The sequence below is a fragment of the Diorhabda carinulata genome, chromosome 2, assembly GCF_026250575.1.
Source record: "Diorhabda carinulata isolate Delta chromosome 2, icDioCari1.1, whole genome shotgun sequence".
Classification (NCBI taxonomy): Eukaryota; Metazoa; Arthropoda; class Insecta; order Coleoptera; family Chrysomelidae; genus Diorhabda; species Diorhabda carinulata.
In genome coordinates, this window is record NC_079461.1 from 21,653,865 (window position 1) to 21,678,146 (window position 24,282).

At 31.9% G+C, this 24,282-nt stretch overlaps 1 protein-coding gene across 2 annotated transcripts in view; it reads right to left on the reverse strand.

The window, feature by feature from the left end:
• Positions 1-24,282, reverse strand: part of LOC130903888 (heterogeneous nuclear ribonucleoprotein C) — a 213,551-nt gene that overhangs the window by 176,639 nt on the left and 12,630 nt on the right. The gene's annotated exons all lie outside the window — the stretch shown is intronic.

The following is a 24,282-nucleotide window of genomic DNA, read 5'->3' on the forward strand; positions in this document are numbered from 1 at the left end:
GAGTTAAAAATATCTGTATATGACAAAATCATGAAGTCGACTGTAACTTTGTTATTTTAAATAGAACACCCTGTATATTAATATATTTTTGAAACCTATGTAAAATTTTGGTATAATTTTGTCTAAAAAAATATGTTGAAAAATGTATACTTTTTGAGTTATTAATTTTTTTGTAAAAAATTTCAATCCTTGCAGACCCTTATAAATTATTTTTAATTATTTTTTTACGAGAACACCCTTAAAGATATAAAAATGGTTATCATTCGGTTGCTTTTAGCAAGCTTAGATGTATTTAAATCTATATGAAAAAATTTTTCATTTTATATAGGGTGTGTATAAAAAGCGCTCAAAATTTAACTTCATAAATATTAATATTTAAACAGAGCCACCCGTTTTTTTCTATTTTAATACGTTCAGGGGTAACAAATAAGGCCTGTAAATAGCAGCAAATAAAGTATATATTCTTGTAGAACCGAAAGTCGGCCATCTTTGAAAATATTTTAGTTAAAAAGATCGTATCCCAAAACCCAAAAGTATAAATATTTTGCCATATACAGATAGTTTTATATGGGACACTCTGTATACTAGAATCCCAAATAATAATATGTGAATGAAAAAATAATGAGTGGTTAGTTGTTTTTCTGATAGCGTATAAAGTAAAAAAAATCACAGCTAAAGTTAGACTTCTAATTCCCCAAGGGGGAGAGACTCGACGGGGGTCTAAGTTAGACATGACAAGGAATAGGGGTCCATAATCGTAAACTGGACTCTATGAGTAAGTTCATTTTTTCAATATAAACAGATGATATCTCAAGAATCTCAGCGAAATTACTTGTATAGTCTATATTGACTTGCCCATGCCGCGCCGGCCGCCGAAGAGTCCGCAACATTGAATGAAAAATATGAAATGAGATCCACCGCGTACAGTACGTTAGCTTCAACGTCTAAAAGCATCGATGACAGCTTGAAGTATCTCACTACTTATAAAAAAAACTGAAAAACCAAACACCATTGGAGAACAGTTAATTTTACTTGATTTCAAAGAGATTTTAGAAACACACTGAAAATAATTCCTTTGAGTAACAACACTGTATAAAGATGTATTGACTCTTTGACTCAATTTTAGAGTTTCCGAAAGGTGTAGATTCCTTCATAAAGTTGATGTTGAACCTCTCGATTTGTTTGGTACTAACAGCAATCAAATTTTCCGGAAAAAATCCACCATATTATGAAGTTGAATGTTCCATAAAGTTTGTGAAAGAAACTAGTAGAATTTTCACCATAAACAAAAAAAATCTGATGTAAATTGTCATTTTTAATAAAGTGGAAAGCTATTATTGAAACGATCTCACATATCCTGCGGGGTGAATTCAAATGCGACGTTGAGGGAAAAATTCGTAGCCCAGACATCATATAAACCCACTATTTTGTCTTTATTCTTGTTTCTGCAAATGGGGAAATCGTTATGGAAACCAACAGAAGCTAATGTCGAGTATAATCGACTAAAACATCCATGGACTTTCTCATTTCTCAATGGTATCTGTCCAGGCCAGTCCAAGCACTGAATATCCAGTTTTTTCTGTAGTCGGAAAAAGTTTTTTATACTGAGGTACCTTTGACAAGGGCCAATGTTAGCTGAAAGATTTTACTAGCGTCTTTTCGACATGTTTTTTAAAGCTGAGTTTCGTTTCCTTGGACATTCCCTGGCGTTATCTCTAGTTTCAAGCTAGTTTCCTTCGATTGCAGTGGTGTATTAGCCCGGTTGTTTTTATACTAATAAGGCGATGTCGTCTGCAAAGCTAATTAGGAAGTAATTCCTTATAGCATCCTTATTTTAAAGAGTCCATCATACAAGATGTTCCTAGGACTGATCTTTATCGAACCCGACTACTTACATTGAAGATCCTTGGCTAATTTCATTTTTTATTCATCGCATTTAGCCTTATTTTGAGAATTTTTTTATTACATTGCTCAATGAATCAATTATTTAGACTCTACGTACCGATTTGAAAAAGATTTCGACTCATTTTACAAAAAAAAAAATGAAGATTGAATTATTATAAACATAAATTTAAAAAAATATATATATCACATTGCATATATTTGGGACAATCTTTATATCAAACTGCAACGATACTAAAAATTTGAATTAGAATAATCAACCCAAACTGATTGTGACTAAATGTATGAATTTCAAGATTCGAGATCATAATAATTGAGTATGCTTCTGCCAGGTAAAAAAAAACGTATATTAATAAAGTTCTGAAAATAAAATAGGTGAGAAAATTAGACTAAATTATTTTTGGACTACAATATAAATAGTTCACGAACTAACTGTGGCTGTGGTTGTCTCATAATCTTGTTTCATATTTTTAATCCGCGTTTATAATAATAAAATTAGTCTGCGTAAATATTTTCTTAATGATTTTATAGTTTTTTCTGCTTGTTTTGTATTCGAAAATGGAAAACAGATATTATAACTTGTTCTACATTGTAACAAGTCAAAGTACTAACAGAATTTTGTAATTTTTAAATGAATATTATCAAGTTTTTTAGATTTTCACTAAATATCATGATTTTCCAGTTTCGTCGTTGAAATTTGAATAACCAATTTCTGATAAATCGTTTATGATGGTATCTATCATATTCTGTGTAGACAATTTAGGTTCTGATAACTTCTAAACTACTCCTCGTATCCCGTATTTTTCAACCATCATTTTTTTTATCTTTTTCTTTGGTTAACTGTGATTTAATACACAAAATGCATAGAACAAATTGTAAATTTTGCATTCTACGAATTCATCAGCACAAGTCGTTTTGATCCATGTCGAAAGTCATATGTCAAATGTCAAACTTTATGAGGGCAATGTCAGATTTAACGTATTCAGTGTTGCCGTATCTCAGAATTGTAATCAAAATTAGTATTTAGACATTTGAAAAGACTAAATTCGTTGCTTCTTCTCTCCTTGTATCGCTAAAAATCCTGATTTTTCTCAAAAAAATCGAAATAGTTTATGGTACAAATTTAATTAATCTCTTTTCTGATTGAAAAAGCAACAAAACAATTTATACAGAGTGATAAGAAATTGAATTTCAACCAAATTCAAAGAAATCTGTATTACAGACAGTTTAGTTGATAACTGCAAGCAAAAATCAATCAAAATTCTTATCATTTTCGCATTTTGTGTAGAAAAATCAACATCAACATAAAATAATTCAGTTCGGGGTAAAAATTTTTGTTAATTTTGCAAATACAAGATCTAATGGTGAAGGGCTAGTTATTTAAATCTGGAACACCTTCAAATATTTCGTAATTTTATTTTCCTATTAAGTTGATTATAATAAATAGATATTCAAAACACGTTATCCAATTTCTAAAGTCAATTTTTTATGGAAGAAAAAACTTTAAAATCCCTATTTACACGGATCTAAATAGAAAAATATCGAGTACAGATAATTTTTCTTAGTGTACGCTAATTCCCCCACCGATTGTTTACGTTTCGTGTCTAGAACAACTAAAGTCAGAGAAAATAACAACCGTAAAACGAAGATGGACGATAAACAGAAACCTTACGGATAGCGAAGCGAAGTAATTAATATGCACATCATTGCGTGCAACCCTAAGGGCAAAATACTTTGAAGGAAGTTGTACTACGAAACGTGCATATGCTAAATTGATACGTTATCATGTAGATACATTGCAGTTCCTTGTTTTTTGCGATAACTACAAGAACAACTACGAAGATATAGAGAATTTATAAAAGGTTAACAACCAAAAAAAGTAGATCAGAATTGAAAGGCATTTGTCAGGTAGTCCGCAATGTTTGTAAGCAGAAATATGAACCTCCAGAATTCATGGAATGTTATGTAGTAGTCAGCTCTGCTGGAAACTTTGACCTTGAAGGCTCAAATGATCAAAAAACTTGGAATTCGGCTCTATAGACGCATTCTGAAGATACTATGGACTGACAGAACCACCAACGACGAAGTACTAAGATGCATTGGTCGCTAACAATTATTAAACAGAAATCTAAACCTTCACATCAAAATAGGATTCATGGAATGTTATGTGTGGTCAGTATTACTGGAAACTTGGACCTTGGAAGCTCAAATGATCAAAAGACTTAAGGCATTTGAGACGTGGCTCTATAGACGCATCCTGAAGATACTCTGGACACAAAAGAAAGCTGTTAACAATTATTAAACAGAAATCTAAATCTCCAGAATTCATGGAATGTTATGTGTGGTCAGTATTACTGGAAACTTGGACCTTGGAAGCTCAAATGATCAAAAGACTTGAGGCATTTGAGACGTGGCTCTATAGACGCATCCTGAAGATACTCTGGACGCAAAAGAAAGCTGTTGACAATTATTAAGATAAGAAAAACATCTTACATAAAAATGTGTCATGTTGCGATGGAAAGAAACGCATTTAAAAACATTGTCGTCAACTTCCAATGAGAAAACGACATGAGAAGAAGAAGAAGACGAAAAAATAGGAAAAAAAAGGAAAATTGAATGATCTAGAAATCATTGGTAACAAGCTCAACATAAAATAAAAGCCTAAAAACTGGATATTTTTAAAGTTATTAGTACAAATATAAAAAAAAATTAATGATAGATTTTGTGTTTGAAAAGAAAAGACAATATATGATTTTCTATTAGTATTTCGATTACCTTCTATTAGATAAGTATTTTTTCGCTACCCTTGTACAAGGAAACAATTATATCTGTACTAAACTAGAAAGCTAAAGAAAGGATCAAAGGATTCGTTGATTATAGAATACGAAACGTTAATCAACACTTCTGGAAAATTAAAAAAAAAAAGTTTTCTTGATGAAACAACACTTTTTTTTAGTCAAATACGGCCGTTCTTGCTCAATTCCTTGGTTCATTATTTCATTCAACTTAATTTTTGTGAAACGGTACCAAAAACTTGATGGAAACATCTTCGTAAAGGTGTTTTTAATCCTTTGTACATCAATTTTACATACAACATACCATGTCTAAATTTCTAGTTTATGTACGATGTACCGTACTTTTTTAAATGTCTACTAAGTCTTCTAGCTCGGGAATTTCCAGTCGACGATTATCCAGTGGATTTAATTCAACATTTCCGGAGTCGTGTCCTCATTTGATGGACCACTGGTCTTCACAGAACGTACGGTCTCATTTAAACTGTGCTACCCAATATTTTACTATTGATAACGAAGGAAAAGACTCTAGAATCTAGCTCAGCTTTTATATTGGTTGGTTTAAAGTCTTTCAAATAAAAGTATTCTATCAAATAACGATGAATGGCTGCCAAGCAAATACTAAACAACTTGATGTCTTCAAAGTTGAGGTATATACTGTAAAGATTCTGTACTTTTTCAAGCAACTACCGCCATCTCTAGGTTAGGCTAGGTAATTCTGAGATCTGTATGTTTAGTTCCATTTGGATTCGACTTGAATATTTTGCAATAATGAAGAAATTTTTTCAAAAAATGTTGTACAATACAGCAGCTTTGTTTGTGGGTTAAAAATTGCTTATATTTTTGAAGCTTCTGGATCTTTTTAGTCCTTATTGCATGGATATAAATAGGATGAAATAAATTCTTTTTTATGTTTCTCACGTTGATAATTTATTTTAAATTAATGACCTATATTTCGGGATTGTTTTAAATATATAAATAACTCGCAAATGAGGTCAAATATTCAAAAAGTGGTAGCAACGAATTTACATTAACAAATAAATTATCATTAAAATTATATTCGTTTTATGAGGTATATTGGATTTTGTGAAATGCCGTTTTCATGAATAAGTTAATAGCACTTTACCAAACCGGAAACATTCGAACAATTTTTCATATAAATTGCGAAATATTAAACAACAGAATTCGCAAAACTAAATATGTTCAATTCAACGAACAGTGGACGGAATTCTTCAATATACAAGTTAATTGCCAAACAATTATGTCCCATAAAAAGCCCATTATTTTGTGGTAATAATGGTTATAAATCAATGTTGCTATTCGACTGAAATATTCCCTTTGAACAGCATGTTTGTACACCGCAATTCGTGATGGGATGTACAATTATTTTCGTTTTTTTTTCTATGAGGTTTTCGTTTGGTTACTGTCGGTAAAATTTGTCAACACAATCTAATAAAAACAGTTTTTTATAACCACCTTTTGATCTTTTAGAAGCCTGCAAAACCACTGCACCTGATCATGTTTTTTCTTACAAATATACTTATAATGCAGGTCATAAGATAGTGACAAAACTTTTTTTAAGTCGAAAACAGAAGAACATCTCGACACTTAGATGAGGCAAAACTTCTTGTATGAAGATGCTCGACTCAATATAGAAGTGAAGCGATCCAGAGTTGACCAGAAACTTGGACTACTTACAGCATAACTCTGTTTTAATGATACTACGATGTCAAATGCTCTCCCAAGCTATGCAACATTCCAGTTTTTGCAAAACCTTCTCCTTAGGCAGATCTGACTCACCGAGTTCGCTTGCAAACGCTCTGAATTTCAATTCATCGGAATCCGTTACTTTGGAGAAGTGCAAATTTGTGGAATAAGCTACCAAGGCACGTATTTTCCTACTATTACAACCTACACCACTCGAATTACTAAATTGTGAAAGGAATTAGCCTCTGGTACGTGATAAGAGACAACTCATTGCGAACTGAATGGTAAAGAATCTATCTAGGTTCGCATTACAACTAATTTTCAGAATCAGTGAATCATTTAAAAGTATAGATACAAAACGACATTATTTATATAGTGTATATACTTTTAGTAGTGTGTCTGGTTCACAGTCGATTATGAGGTTAGATAAGCCTGCATAGATCATCATTATTTCATATTTTACATAAATATTTGAGTCTACACCCTTACAAATTTCAATTAGTGAAAAAATTGAAGCCTTAGGATATTGGTTAGAAGCTTGACTTGATTGAGCACTTTCCAACGTTTACCAACATGTAAGTTTCGATTGAAACTCATTTTCATCAGTAGGATGAAGCGATTTCTCGAATAAAAATAAATATTTGCCACGAATTTTTCTTGTCAAATTGATTCCCAGGCATAAGTTAGCATTCACGCAGTCCCGATTTAACATCTATGGATTTTAAGGTATATGGACTTTCCAAGCAATATTTTCCAATTTGTATGAAATTTTCTCAATAAACTCGTAATTTTTCTAAAAATTGTTGTGAAATTTCATTTGAGGCACCTTGTATTGGGTAATAAAAAGAAACTAACAAAAACCAAAAAGCAATTTATCAACAAAAATGTACACTGCACCGTTTTGAAGAGGCAGCTAATGAAAATAGATGTGGTATATCTTCCAAATGAATAACTATTTACGAAAAAGAGTTTTATTAAAAAAATTAGTGTACATTCGAATGTTCTCCTTCAATATACTTCCATCCCCTCGTCACACACCTTTCAATAAGTTTTTTCCATTGATCCAAGTAGTACTGGAAGTCTTCTTTGGTGATGGTCATCAGGAGCTCTGCCGTTTTTTGGTTTACGAGCTTCCATCGACTCAAATCGGATCCCTTTCAAAGCAGATCTTTTTCTAACCTTCCAAGGAAACTTGAGCAGACCATTTGATGCAACAGCTTTCAGTTAGAAGTCAGATTTTTTGGCACTTCAGACAGACTTGTATCATGTGTAATTCCTGGTGTGAAATTTTTCTATTCGTTTTTTTATCGGCGTTCACAGCTTCGGCAAATATCCGGATGGTAATTCGACGGTCTGCACGCACAATTTGGTTAACTTTGGTCACTGTTTCCGGAGTTGAAATAGTTATAGGGTGATTTGGGCTTTCTCGGAGCTCACTAAAGCACTTAAACCACTCAAAAACACGCTCTCGAGAGAAAATGTTTCTTGCAACAATTTATTGCATCCAGTCGGAGTTTTTTTTTTAAATTTAATGAACAAGCACATACACCACGCAACTTTTAGCGCTGTTATACAAGTTTGGTAGAAAATTGTTTAGCTTGTAAAATAAAACTAATAAATCGTATATAGACCATTCATGAACATACATTTTTTTCGTTGTTCTACACGTTCTAAATACCAAAACAAATCCAAAAACATTTATATTTTCAGAAAAAACAACAGTCGTTCGGTATAACGTTTTTTTGAAGTATGTTTTCTGCGAATAGTATGCAAATAATTCGATAATGTCATGGGGGAAACAACAGTTTATTCAGCGAAATGACTAAGTCTCTTTTATATCCTCACTGGGGTGCAAATAATTTGGTAATTTACATGCCGCAAACTGTAGACGTCACGACATATACATTACGATTGTAAATAAAGTAATTTCACATGTATAATCAAAAAAATTCTACGTGAAATAAAATGATAAATACGAAAAGATGTTTTGATGACATTCTAATTCATTTATCTCCATGAAATTCGCAATTTTTGAGTATATAAAGGGCCTAAATTACAAGTTGAGTATGCTAGATCTTCTATACTATACAACTGCCAGTTTCGATGATGATACTGCCGTTTAGGCCGTTGGAAAATACCAGAATAAGCTAAAATATGTAATTACAAACATCCATAGACATAATACCTACAATTTTAACGAAAACTGTTTATGTAGAAATTAGACTTTAACCAAAATCGTCATTAACTGAATTTATGCGTCATGGATGAAACTTGAATCCATTATTTCACATGCGAAGCAAAAAAAATCTAAATAACGAAGTAAAAAGTGAGAATTGGTTCCAAAGAAGACAAAGATTGTTCCATCTGTAAGCTAGGTCTTGGCATCGATTTTTTAGGATGCGCGAGTTTGAATTGCACCCTACTCGCCAGATCCATATCCCTCCGATTATTTTCTGTTCCCAATTCGAAAGAATAGCTCGGCGGTCAAAGATTTTCCAGCAACGAAGAGGTGATGCCGGCAGATATTGATTATTTTGAAAAGCTTCACTGGGATTATCCTCGTACTTCAATATTTACAATGCAAGTAAATTTGAACTTTGGAAAATTCTTTTCAAAAATTAATATTGGAACACTATTATACAAATTTTTAAGATATGTTCAATATTTTTATATTATAAGGTTCAATCTAATGATTTTTCATTTTCCGTCTATTTCCGAATACAATCAATTCGATAAACCGGATAAAACTAATCAATACACGTTCCATCAGAAAGTTTTGAAGATCTCCAGTAGAACAATAATCAAATCCTGTGCTAAGCTATTTAGATTCGATCAATTTTAGAAAACAATCATGTCAATTCCAAAAAAAAAACTGACACTCACACTCGCGGTTTTTCGATTGCTGTATATACCTAAAAAGGCTAAAGGTTCATATCCCGCTCATAAGCGGGATTAAGTCATTCCATTTGTGCCCCTGCCTAATCAGGGCTGGAACAGCGGACAGTAGCGGCACGCCAGGATGCATCTATATCAAAAAATTATAGAAAAAAAAAATCAGTTCATCGTCATTTTTTAAATTGTATAGCCTTGTCTAATAATATATCATATTAAATATGCTAAAAGGGAATTTGACCAATTGATTTATTGCTACAAGCTTAATTATCCAAAAAAATAAGCAGGATAATCAAAAAATCCTTTTTTTTTTGTTTAATTTATTCATATAACTAATTTTGTAGCATTTTTACAACAGTTTATATCTCTTGAAATTGACAATTTACAGATTCACATACACTCTGTTATAGTATATTTCTATTCAAAGTCCAGGAAATATAATCTAAAAATAATCTTTACGCATTTTTTATATAAACTTTGGAAATGGATTTAAGCTTTTTAATCTCTTTCCCTTAAAATAACCCCCTGAGTAATGAAACTTGAACATTGACAGTTTATTTTTCAACTAATCTAGACAAACCTTTTGTTAAATTAAAGCTTTTTCTACACCCTATCAATTTTTCTAACAACATTTTAAAAAATTCATTGAATATGCTGTATAAGGAACTTTATAATTTAGTGTAAATGAGAATGGAGTGTCATGTGGTAAAGAATGAGAATCAATGTGTTTATGACGTCATAATTAAGTCCAAATTCCAAATTTCCTTCGCGTTATTTTTGAAATGTTGAAGATAACGTTCAAAACTTAATTTTGTGAACATTTTGAGAAAAAAATTCTTCGTCTGCAGCTTTCTCTATGTGAATATTACCTACTTGTCAAGCAAACACAGCCACTAGGAGGGCTACTCAACTCCAAAATACAGAATCCAAATAACGGATTTCAACATGAGAGCTGCCCCAGGAGGTCCACGGGGATTACACCCATCATCACTTGGACAGTTTGTGCAGAGACAGTCCGTTAGGAGCTGGCGATATTCAACACTTCTTGTCTCTGCATCATCGTCATCGATTTCCAATGTTTCTTCATCTTCAAGGCCTCTGATCAGGCAGGAAAACCATCAGCAACCTTCGTTTATTCGCCCGTGGTTCACTAATTAAGACTTGGCCGTCTTCTGTAGTGAGGCCAAAAAGACATCTTCATATCTAAAGTTACTTCGTATCTAGACAATCTTATCTCTATTCGTTTTCCTCTAAGAAACATGGTCTACAGTTTACATCATCCTGAAGAACTAAAAAGCTGGTTCCTGTTTCCATATAAATCCGTAAAACAAAACGAATAGATTAGAACAAATTTCAGTTTGGTTATATTTTAAAACATAAAAATTCAGTGTTTTCATATGTTAGAACATCAGCTCCTTTTTATTCAAATCTGTTCTACCTACTCCTTCCTTCTTACGTAAAATCCAATCACCAGACTATAAATTCACTACGACAACAGGGAATTCGGTTGAGGGCTACAACCATCCCGGATTTATATATATGTAGATAAATCTCAGCCTTATTTTTAGGTGTTTTCAGTTTTTCAGAGAACGAATACCACTTTCTGAGGAAGAGTTTTCGTCGCGGAATTTGAGGTTATAAGGTTTTCAAATTGTATTATCGAGATTTCTATTACCTCACACCACACAACAACACAAAAAAATGTTAGATTCCTATTTACAATCCTTGAATCGATTAGTATCCTTGTTAACATGATTATTATGCTTTATATAAATTTGTTCGTTAAGGTTAAGGTACTTTGGAATATTGGAGGTGGAACTAGCATAGAGAATCAAATAATTTTAACCCCAAAGGAAGACTTTCGCTCCTGTTAACATTTATTAAATTATTAAATGTGTGAAATGCGCGGTTGTCAAGATTCTAAACGTAATGAAGATAGACTGATATTTAATTAACAGTGTTGATGTAATAACATTGACAAGTGACAAGTACGAATCACGTATTACTAATTTTCTTTTATGTCATCTTTTTTTTTGTAAAAACTACCATAGTTTACCAAGGTGTTGAAAATAAATGAATATTGTGTTTAAATGGCAACCGGTTTTCTCTCGGTTTATTTTCCTTTGTACCAGTGTCTGGGATTCATTTCCATTTATTTTCCTCAACTTTCCAGAACATCTACGGTGCATATAATTGTAATTACGAACTTTAGTTCTTATTTACAAATTTACAATTAGGTTTTTAATATGAAATGAGTTTAGAAAAGTTGAAAATATCGGTTGGAAGTTCGTCTTGGAATTTCTTAAAATTATATCGAGGTTATGGAAACTATATGGCTGCCAAATAAATACTAAGCAACATGGCGTCTTCAAACTTCAAACATATGTGGTATTTTTCAAGCAGCTACCGTCATCTCTAAGTCAAACCTGGTACATCACTGGAACCATCTTCGTAAAAACATATCCATTTTGATTTTTGGCTTTTCTTTATTATTTTTCGATATAAAATTCGTTCCATTTCAAAGAATTTTATATAAAATTGATAAATAGAAGACAAAAAATTTTTCTTTGGTTTATTTCTATAATTTATACAGTATTATTGTGTGTTATTGATAAACAATCTACTCTAACTTTTTACATGATATTTCAATAATTTGGATGATTATTTATGTATCGCACTTACATAATATAACGAAAATATTTTAATTAAGTATTAGTCGACAATTATAAGTTTAGAATTATTTTACAAATTACTCTGCGAAACATGCCAAGGCAGGTGTATGAATAATTAGCTATTTTCATTTTGACTTCACCTCGCTATGTATTTGAGTGGGTATTTGTATTTTAACATCTACTTATAATTGAATATAACCTATATTATAAAACGGGATATACATCTCGAAATCCTCCAGCTTGTTAATCGAATCGTCTTCAATATCCAGCCTTCCACGCTGTAAAAAACCGCCGACCAAACTTAGCACGAACCTCAGTCGTAGGTTAAAATCAAAATCGGGACAAATAAGTACATCAAGTACACCAAGAAAGCTTATTAGGCTTTTTCAATAGTACATTTCATTTGTTTGTCTTCAATATAGTTAATCCACGTCCCAATAACTTTGATTCCCATTTCTATATCCTCTAGGACCTCTTGGAAACGTTTTCAATGCATCGGATGCCTTTCTGATCTATAACGAGCTTTTTAAGGAGCTGCATTAGTTTGTGGTACTGTACGCGATCGAATGCCTTTTCATAATCTATGAAACAGAGGCAAACGTCCTTTCTGATAGATAATATGTCGAATCATAGGGGTCGTAGTTTTCGAAATCTCTTGGTCGATTAGAGAAACTTGCAGAGTAGATCCCAGATCCCGGCAAGAAGCTGAGGAACAAACACGATTCACGGTGCATCTTCTACCTGGTAATCAAAGTCTCCGCGACCAATTGGCTATGACCAAGATAGTAACCAGTTGAATTGGATTGGCGTGTCAATATTTCAAAACACGGGGTTCCTATATTGATTTGCAGTTATTCACCCCATAATATGTTACGTCCGCGATATCGGTCCTGTCCGTCTATAATGAAATTATAAAATTCGGTGATGTGTTTGATGTAGTTTTTACAAACCGCGTTTGATCCTTGTTTAGATTGGTTCTAAGAATGTCTGTTTATTCATTGTTTTATTTATTTTTTGAGAATTTATTTTGGGATATATAGTTTACTTTACTTTTTTGATGAATAATACATATGGTAATTCTTTTTGAATATACGAATACAATCAGCACACATTAACGAAAAAAAATCTATTTTATTATTCTCTTTATATTCAATCATTTTTCATTTTTAATTTCGTTGAAATCTGACAATTTTGATGGAGAAACGAATCATGAGATTATTTAATTACGAACCCTCAACTACAGTAAGATTAATCTTCTAAGTTTATTAAAAATGCACGTGAAACTACGGGACTGAAAAATTTTACTTTTAACTGCGTTTTACAGAAAGCAATCCCCATCATATAATTAAAACAAGAAGTCAGTATTTCGAAAAAGGGGAAGTTTATTGTGAAATTACGAAACGGATTCGGAAAAATTTTACTGCGAGTGTTCAAATTGATCTTCCAAAAATGTGGTCCTTGAGAAAGTCCTACAGGAAAAAATAACAAAATGTGAGGTTATTTCGGACCACTAAACGAATTAAAACGTGAGGATTCTAGTAATACGGATTCTAGTAATACGGATACGTTCAGCTTGAAGATTGCTGCAAACGACCACAAAATGGAATGCTGTTCGTCCAGAACACGGCGCGTCGGTAACAGAACCCGTTTTTAAGAAATTCCTCTACGTCTTCCACATAATTGCGTTCGTGCGCAGATACGACATAATTCATTCTTGAAGCGTGATCCCTAATGGAAAAGAGAAATCCTTAAACAAATTGAATGTAAATTTAACGAAAAAAGAAGACACGTATCTTAGATATACGCAAATCAAGGCGAGTGATTTATTTTTAAGTTATTTAGGTCTACAGGAAGAAATGTAAATGTTAAATCCTTCCGTGTTTAGGGCAAATATACCACCAGTAAACACACCGAGGCTGTTCAAACACAGGATGTGCAAGTATAGTGTTCGAAGATATATTTGTGGCCTCCTGCAGTCGTAATATATCGATAAAACTTACCACCACAGAACCGTATCTAGGATATTATTTTGTGAATATTTCACGATAATTAATTTTCAAAAATTAACTTCCATAATGGTAATTTATACAAGTACATGAAGTAGCACTTTTTTTAACGATTGGGGGAAAAGGTGATGGCAATTTCATTAATGAAAAAAAGACATTTTATGCGAATCTCTTGACAATGTATTAGATTTTTTAATTTGACATATTTATTCACTTAAATCAAAATTATCGTTTATAATTAAGGTTGGTTTTAGTTTTGAATAGCTGGACCATAGTGTGGAGGATCAAATTTTTTAGACATTTACGTTTATAAACTTGATTTTCCGTTTGCCGTTGACTTTCCACGGGGGACGTTTGCCGTTTGACTTCATTGGCCCTGTTTCGACTATCCATTAGCCGTTTGACATCTATAGATTCTATCTACAAATTTGATTTTCCGTTTGTCGTTTGACATCTATAGATTCTATCCAAAAATTTGACTTTCCGTTTGCCGTTGCCTTTCCACGGGTGACGTTTGCTGTTTGACTTCATTGACCCTGTTTTGACTATCCGTTAGTCGTTTGACATCTATAGATTCTATCTACAAATTTGATTTTCCGTTTGTCGTTTGACATCTATAGATTCTATCCACAAATTTGACTTTCCGTTAACCGTTTGATGTCTATAGATTCTATCCAAATATTTGACTTTCCGTATGCCGTTGTCTTTCCACGGGTGACGTTTGCTATTTGACTTCATTGACCCTGTTTTGATTTTCCGTTTGTCGTTGCCGTTTGCGGGTGACGTTTACCGTTTGACTTTATTGACCCTGTTTTGACTATCCGTTAGTCGTTTGACATCTATAGATTCTATCCACAATTTATTCAATTTAGTGCAAACGTCAACGATAACGGGAAACACAAAATCAAATTTATGAATCGGCCTTTATTCTGGTACCGTTTCAAGTGTTATATTTTTTTAGATAATGTTATTTGGATTTTTCCATCGAAAAAATTTAACGTTTCTATAATTTCTTCTTCTTTTCAATCTATTAATATATTTAATTCGTTAATTCGTTCTAATACATTAGCCTGATAAGAATTCTCGTTGTGCGGACGCCATTTTATTACCAATAAGAAGTTGCGTGACCGATAGGGGCGGTGGAATCTATTCGTTTGTCCATTAAGACAAATTGTACCTCATCTGATAATAATTTTAAGTAGTAGTAGTAGTTACAAACTAACTTGGAGTTTGATACATTACAAAAATTATACATTCGATCTTGAAATCATCTATTATCCACTCTATTCAGGAAATCAGCTTATTCCCCATATATTTCCGCTCATAATTCTACAGAATTGAAGAATTTGAATAATAAACAAAAATTAAAATAACGTCGTCGTTTAATAGAAATCTCTCTCGTATTAGTGGAACTTTAAGGTTAGGAAACAGGAAAATGTCACTAGGAGTCAAATCAAGCGAATACGGTGGCTTATTGTAGAGTTAAGTTGGTCCGAATATGTGCTGATTGAAATCTGGGGATTGCGATAGGTCTTGATTTCAATACCGGCTATAAAATTTTCATTTCTATTACAATGTGCCAACGCTTGATTGTGGTTGTCTTGAATATTAGATAACCCGTACTGGGAGATTATGCAGCTCGGGTTTTTAAATATTAAATGAATCCAAAACGCTTTATATCCTTCAACTGAACAGCTCCAAAAAATTTTGTAACTTTTTTGTAATTTTATTATCATTTCAGCATTAGAAACTCTTCCAGAACATTTTGAAACATTCTCCGCCATTCCAATACGACCTTTTTGATAGTTTTTTTTTCCTTTTCTAAGGTTGAAAATAACAATTTTTAACTATTATGAATACGATTTCTATCGAAATTCAATAGTAGCTGCAAATTGTATTTTTCGCAGTTTGAATCTAAATAACTTTACATATTTAGAAAAACACGAAAACTCAAGTAGCAGCCCTCGTATATTCATGTTTTTTATTAAGCAATATAAGCATGTAGTGATTAATATGGGTGATTAATGAACATTATTCATCGAAATGTTTATTAAAAGATAAGCGTACAAAGCTTTATACTGCCCAGTATATTTTTTAAGTTAAAACGTTTTTGTTGAAAGGGTTCGTTAATCAGAACGAGTTACACCACAATAGGGGTAGAAAGAAGGATAAGCTAACCTCATTTATATGCTTATCGTTCTTATACACAATTTTGACGATATAAAGATAAGTTACTTGCTAACGAAATAAATTCACAACTATTATATCTGTTTCTAATTTTTCTAACCTCATTTTTGACAATTTAACTATCTTATTTGACCCTGAAACTACCTATATAATCTTATATTTCACTGTCGAATGATTTCACGTGAAGAAAATTATGCTTTTTCACCTTTCCATGGTCTCAATATAATATATTTACTTTGAAATCAAAATCGAGTCACCAATTAATTGATTTAGTTTTTTCTTATGTAACACATTGAATAGAGAAACGTACAGCAAAAATATTCACGGCTCTATCACTAAATTGAGCCGTTCAAATAAATTTCGTCTTCTTCAAGTTAAAATTGTCTACGAGTTGCTAAAACGAGGTCCAATCGTAGAAGGATTACTATCAGCAGTTTTGGAAGAAAGCTGACGATGATTTTAATACAAAAATTGATGAAAATATAACCTGGAAATAAGTAGAAATGATAAACTAGGCAACTGACTGATCTAGAATGATCAATTTTGAATGCTAGGGGAAACCAACCGAAGAAGATAAACCAGATATCAGCTCAAACAAAAACGAATTGGAGGGTCCTTGTTTGGCAACCAAAGATTTCTTCAGACTCTTGCAGATCATAAAATTAAATTACGAGGTGAAAGTTTTTGTACATCTAAAGAAGCGGTTGATGCACAAACCGCTTATCATATCTCTCATATATAGAGTGTCCTATCCTCAATAACATAATCCGGATGCCCATTCTACGGAATCGTGACGAACTTGCAATTATTTAAGCAATCTTTTATTTGAACAAATACTCGTTATGTTGATATCAAAAGCAATGAAAACAAGACAGAATGTACTGGTACCATCCTCTTTCAGAATGTTACCAATCAAGGAAGGAAAAAAGGGTCCTCAAGATAACAACAGCTGAAGATTTCTACATGTTGATTAGATATCAAACTTTTGGAACATCTCGAAAGTATTCCATTGAATTTAAGTCAGCACTGCACGATGGCTACTGTGCACGGACATTCCACCAATCTCCTGTTTTTTCGACAGATCCTCATCCTCTTAAGTTCGCAGTTTCCGCTCCCTTGAGTTCTTTGGAAGATTCTGGGATGTCTTTTTAGAGATTAGGCTGTTAGGTTAGGTTCCTTGTCCTGTCATTTTCTTATCAGGTAGTGCATAGTTTCGTTCTGTTTGTGTGGTGCTCGTGACTGGTTTGTTTTCCGTCTTCTTTGAGAGTTTCGAGCACCACCTTTCAGTTTGTAGGGTGCTTTCCTCCACAGTTACAAAATTTGGTGTTTTTCCGTTCTGTTTAGGATGCAGCCGGTGCTCTGTATAGATCCGTCATCACAAACACACTTATTTTGTTGATGATGATGAATTTTCTGTTGTGGTTATCGTTTTTTAAGTAAAGCTCGTTAGTTGCCATATTCTTTTTGGTCTTAATCCATTTTCCATCAGCTCTATCTGTATTTCCAATGTGGAGGTTGTGCATGGATATTTGAGGTTATCTCCAGCTTTATTTGTAAACAAAACTCGGGTGTAGTCGGGGATTTAGAACAATAAGTGATATAATTAGTCAAAAAATAAAACTGTGGTTTAATTTTGTAGGGGACTTTATATTTGTAACTATATTATTTGAATCCTAGGCCGTTGCAATTTAAATTATACAACCAGTTGGTATTAAGCTCTCGGTATTTCGAAATACCGTACAATCATCATAATGTGCTGAAATAAAGCGTTGAACGCCATAAACTGTAATAACTTTGACACCGCGTTTTGTTCAAGTGATTTGTTGCTGTGGAATTTCTACTACGTTTAGAAAATATTTCTGGTACTTTTTCATTACTATATCAAAAATTAGGATTTATTCCTCTTTTGTATACTGTCGCGGTTTGTTTCATTATTCTTCACTTCTTTATATTTGATTATTTTCATGAACCGCGATCGTTTTTGTTTTGATTCTATACACTTGCGATGTTTGAGTACAAAAATTGAATTAATAAACATAGTTTTATTGAACGGAATTGTCGAAATAAGTATCCACGAGATCAATCACATGTTTAAACTCAAGCACTGCAGAGGACGTGAATCCTACCTTAGGGCTAATCCTAATTCAACCATATTCTACTTTTCTTTGAGATTGTTAATTATACTATACTAGAAAGAATGGAGGATTTATAAGGAAAATTTAGACTTACATTCTTTGAAGTCAGTTCTTCCTTTTCAGTCGTTTGTTTTGATTATTTTTTTGTTTCATTGCCAAACGTTTGATGGAAGCTGTTTTTGTTCCATTTTGAGCAAACGCGGCATCCATCTTGTCCACAGCTTTCTCATGTATCAGTTAATACTAGATAATCGACGTTCATTCAGTACTTTGTGGATATTCTTCTACATTTCTGAAGTCGTCACTTCATGTGTTTTAAACCAAAGTAAAATCAAGTTCAGCTTTTATTTTGTAATTGTTATTTGTACTAATGCCTTTCATTACGATGAATGTTAACATACACAATGAAAACGTTCACTATTGACAGCTGTCAAACAAATATTAAACAACATGGCGTCTTCAAACTTGAAACATGTACTTTTCCAAACAACTACCGCCATCTCTAGATTGAACTAGATATTTCTGGTATTATCTTCGTATCAGATAAAAAGTAAGGAATAAAATCTTCGGTTATTATTATTTTTTCATTTTATATCGTTAAAATCCTCCAGGTAAACAATATTTACTATCTTATTAAGATGTAATGTTTATTATAATGTAGTGCTTGAATTGATTCTATTCCAAACACAATAAATAACGTCCCATCGATCTCGTAGTCTAAATAACGTCAAATTGGCATACGGTAATTATATTATTTAACAAATGGAAATCTAAATTTCGTATTTGACATGTTAGCGTGTAGATTTTAATGACTCGATAAGATCATCATAGCATGCAACTGAAAGCTATCAGTTGTATTAAAATTATTGATTGTTGCCTACGAATATATTTAATGGAAATTCAACAATTAATAAACGATGATATCAAATAGAAAAGCACGAATTAATAGTGTCATTTATATGAATATTGTCCAATTATAATTGCATGGAATGAGTGAAGTCAGACAATGTAATCACGAGTGATTTTTTTGGAGAGGAAAACTAGAAAATCCAAATCCAAATCAATCGGTATTATTTCGCTGCTACTGATATATAATAATAAACCTTGTATCTTGAGTTGAATTTTTTTGTAAAAGAGAATTTGAAAATCACAAGTTAGAAACAAAATAACTTGTAAAACAAGTAACGCCAGTACGTGACACAATATGAGTTTTAGATATGTATTCACTGAAGACATTATCTGTCTTTTCTCACACTAACATCGTCGTAGATTCTAAAACAGCTCAATTCTTTTTGTTATTATAACGTCCTCCAATATAGAGAATCAGTGGTGTATCCTGACAGCTTCTTCGTCCTATTCTTGTCCTCTACTGTCTCTTGACATGTGTAGAAACGTGTAACGGACAATACTCGCGTCATTTTTAACAAAAATTTATTGAATGATGATGGCAGTTGTTATGTGATGATCGAAGAACGTCCTGTAGCTGTAAAAAAGCAGTTTTAGAATGCATCAACTATAAGAGGTCGTGCAACAACGTTAAAACTCAGATAGATCACAGGAAAACTAGACAGGACTGACCATTAACATAGCAGTTCATATCTTCACCGATTGTTGAAACAATTAAAGAAAATGTGGACAAGATGATAATCAGTATGTAACATCTGTTTCTCCGAATATGAAATTTAAAGTTTTCTCTATCCACTCAGTTATTTTCACTCTTCAATCCATTGAGATTCATCGACCTGCTTCTTTACTTTCCAAATTAATCCTTTTTATACTTTATATAAAAAATTAATGGTATTGATGATTCCTATTATCCAGAAACGCCTTTTTTTAAAAAACAAACTTTTGAAAAAATTTGTGGGCAATCTAAAAACGCTAAATTTAAGAGAAATTTCCATTGTACGTCTATGGATTTTAGAAACGTCGTACAATATTCCTACTTCCTCGTTGATCCATTGTGTATCATCCACACATTCTTTACACTGTGAAAAATTTGTCAGATACAAGTTGAATGAATCGCATTCGAAGAAAGTTTAATGGGCCAGGAAAGTTCGACGTAGTTCACAAAGAAGTATCAGCATCAAGTTTTTCAATATCTTTTTATTTAAAAAAAGTGTAAGGAAGAAATTTTCATATTGCTAACACGTTTTTAAGTATCCTCGATTTTAATCAAATGAATTCGAAAGTCTAATATCAAAATAGAATATCTGGGCTACTACATGCAAAAAAGATAATTGAAACTGAAGAAATAAGATGGAAGATACGTAATGAAAGAAGTAACGAGGATGGTACTGATAAAGAACTGAATATTTGATTTAAAAATAAAATATTTACCATTTAATCCTGATTCCTTCAAAGCTTATCAGATGTAAAGCTTGCTGGAGTTGAATCAAACCACAATCGTTGCTGTTATTTTCTATCGAGTGTTTTTTGTTTCGACATCTCTATTTTTCTCTTCAGCTCCTTCTCGATTTTTCTTATCTTATTTTAGTTCAAATTTCCTTTATATTTTTATTCCTTATTCTGTCATTTCATGTTTTATTCTTTATTTTTCTTAGAAAGCTCTTTTTAGTCCTCTGAATTAGATTTTTTGTTTAATCAATCCAATATTTGTATGACAAATATGATTTGTAGCGTTTGTTATTTCTTTTTGTTTTCTAAATACTTGATACTGAATCGACAGGTTTTATTATAAACATGATTTTCAGAAGAAAGTCACATATCAATCGAAAATATTTTTTCTACCAAAACAGATAACAGAGTACGAATTGAATCATAATTTTTAGAATCAACGAATCATTCAAAAGTATATATACACATAAAAAATAATCTATTAGGAGTCCGAATGTTACTGAATCGAATAATGGTAAAAAATTATTTACAGTATGTTTGCATTAAACTTAATACCAAATATTTTTGCACAACTGAATAGGAAACATATTCTTGGGGGTATGTTCAATACGAAAACTGGGAATATTTAAAAAAACATAGTTTTAGATATGGAATAATAAATAAAAGTTAAACAGTAAAGAACATTAATCGTTTGATAAATTAGGGAGAAAGTTATTCCCAGGTATGATTTTACTGTGGTAACATAAACAAGAAAAAACAAAAAATAGTCTCAACAATTTTTAATTTTAAATATTCTTTAGCTCTATGAGTAACTTTTATTCTAGATTTCAAGTTAAGCAACTCATTTTTCTTTGTATTTAATTTTACTGAAATTATATTCTCTTGTTATATTAAGTACAGTCCTGTGTAATTCTTAATGATGGGTTTTTAAGCAAATTATGGTTTTATAAAGTTTTACAAGGCTTCTAACACCATAAATAATGACGATGATGCTTTTCATGAGTGAATTTGGTTTATAAAGATTTTTCTAATATTAATAGTAGGTATAAAGGTATGAAAAATTAAAAAACGAAGAATTTCAACGCGAAAAAATCAGTTAAATAATTTAGATAATATAGTATTGTATATACCAAAACGACTTTCTACTTTTCCACGTAAAACCTCTGCCCTATTTTCAACCAGCGCCTCTGATCGAACTCTAAAGGGCTTTAATAGTCAAGTTTGGCATGCTTCGCGTCACCTCACAATAGAAGCCCTAAATTCTTCTAAAGTCGAAATCCAAATAAAGTTCTTATGAGGTTTCAAATCTGATGTGTCTTTACGACAAAAAGGGATTTTATGTTTCTCGTTTCCAGTGGTTTTCGATGTCGAACTTTCTGAAGATGATAAAATTCTTTAACATATTATATTTTATGCATTTCGAGACGGAAACGCTTTAAATATTCTAAAGAATAAAATTTCTGCAATAAGATATGTATCTTAATTCTATTTAGTCACGATCTAGTTATTTGTCCGATATATTTCGTTCTTTTTGTTTGAATATGATTATTATATCTAAATTGTACTTCGTAGAAAATCCACGGGATTAAGAAACAAACAAAAAAACGCTTCGCATCGAGATTTTATAAAGGCTGTACAATAATTAGATTTCAGTCAAGGGTAAATCCCGGTAGCAATAAGGAACGTCCTACAAGCAGTGTAAACGAGAAGGAGGGGCAGTAACTTGACGTTACGCGACCGAAGGATAAAACCAGGAGTTATACCACCCCGGAGAATTCGAAGTTAATTTGCTTCTAGTTGATGACGTCCCATTGGAGTTGTCACTTTTTCAAACTCTCAGTTATACTTATTGGCGATCGAATGTAGGACCTAATTTGATATTTAGAATAAATATTCAATTATAATTGACAAATAATTTGGAGATTCAAACATTGTTTAGTATTTATGTAGATGAATATTACCAAACACGTATCTTTGTACATTTTTTTTTGTGTGATAATTTAGGCTTTTTCCGCGACCTTCATATTGTCTTCTATATCTTCACAACAATCAATTAGTGTCACTTTCCCTCATCCTGATATAATCCTTTCAACTAATCTAACACGTGACATACATTCAGACTAATATTTATTTCCCTAATACATCAAATTTGGGTATATCAATTACCTTACAATTGATTATTATTCTTTATAAATGCCATCGCTTATTGATGATACCGATAAAGGTGACAAGCGTTTCCTTTCTCTTGATTTATGTTCTGGAAGTTTCTTTATCAAAATTTTGTTTATTCGTCGACTATACCTAACAATATGTGTAAAGGTGTTTTGTTACCGTTGAGCTGCAAATGAATTTTTTATGATTAATTGATTCGTTGATCCAATCGTAAATTGATTTGTTGATACGACGACTGGTTCGTTGATTGATTTGTTGAATATCTGATTGTTTCGTAGATTCGTTAATTTCATGATTGATTCGTCGATCGATTCGTTCATTAACCGATCGATTCATTGATCTACTAATTGATTTAAGGATTTACCAATCGATTATTTGATTTGATTTGATATTTGATTCGTTTATTCCTCAATCGATTCGTTCTTTAACCGATCGATTCGTTGATCTACTAATTAATTCGTGGATTTACCAATCGATTATTTGATTTCCTGATTGATTAGTCGATATACCAATCGATTCTCTAGCTTTTCGATTTATTCTTCAATTTTTTTAACTGATTAATTTGTTGATCTACTAATTGATGCGTCGATGGACTGATCGATTTTCTGATGTTTTCTATAGTCAATTGATTAATTCGTCGATTCCTTGATTGATTCGTCGATCGATTCGTTCATTAACCGATTGATTCGTTGATCTACTAATTGATCAATGTATTTACCAAACGATTCTGAAATTAGCTATCGGTTTATATCGTTTGGTGTAAATATCAACTAACATAAACAATAAATTTTGATATAATCACCAATAAAATCATTTATTTTTCGTCAAAACTAATTACTTAAATTGATTTTTATATAGAAATGATCGTTGACTCTGGTATGTAATTCAAACCTTAAGTGTCTTTATATAACAAGCAATTACTTAACTCAATTCTTATATACCTGCAACATAATATTTATAAGTGATTAGTATAAAGATGAATGAAAAATCAATTCTCATTATTACCATGAACTCATATTATTGTTACAAATTAATGAATAAAATTAAAAAAGTGTTTGAAATGTTTTTTTCGATGATTTCCGAAACACAACGAAAACAATGCTTTTCAGAACGCTTTAGGAACTTCCTACTTTTATCTTTAAAAGAGCGTTTTATTGATACAATTTGACCGACTTTCACCGTTTATTGGCAAAATTCTAATGAACTATTTTGAGTCGATTGCACGTAGTTTCTGATATAGTACTTTGTGAGGTTAGATTTCTCATTACATAGAAATCAGCACGTTGTTTTCCATAACATTTTCTAAAACTATCATGCATTAGGAACTTATTCCTACTTTTATCTTCAAAAGACAGTTTTATTGATACAATTTGACTGTCTTTTGCCGTTTATTGAAAAAATTCTATGAACTATTTTGAGTCGATTGCACTTAGTTTCTGATATAGTACTTTGTGAGGTTAGA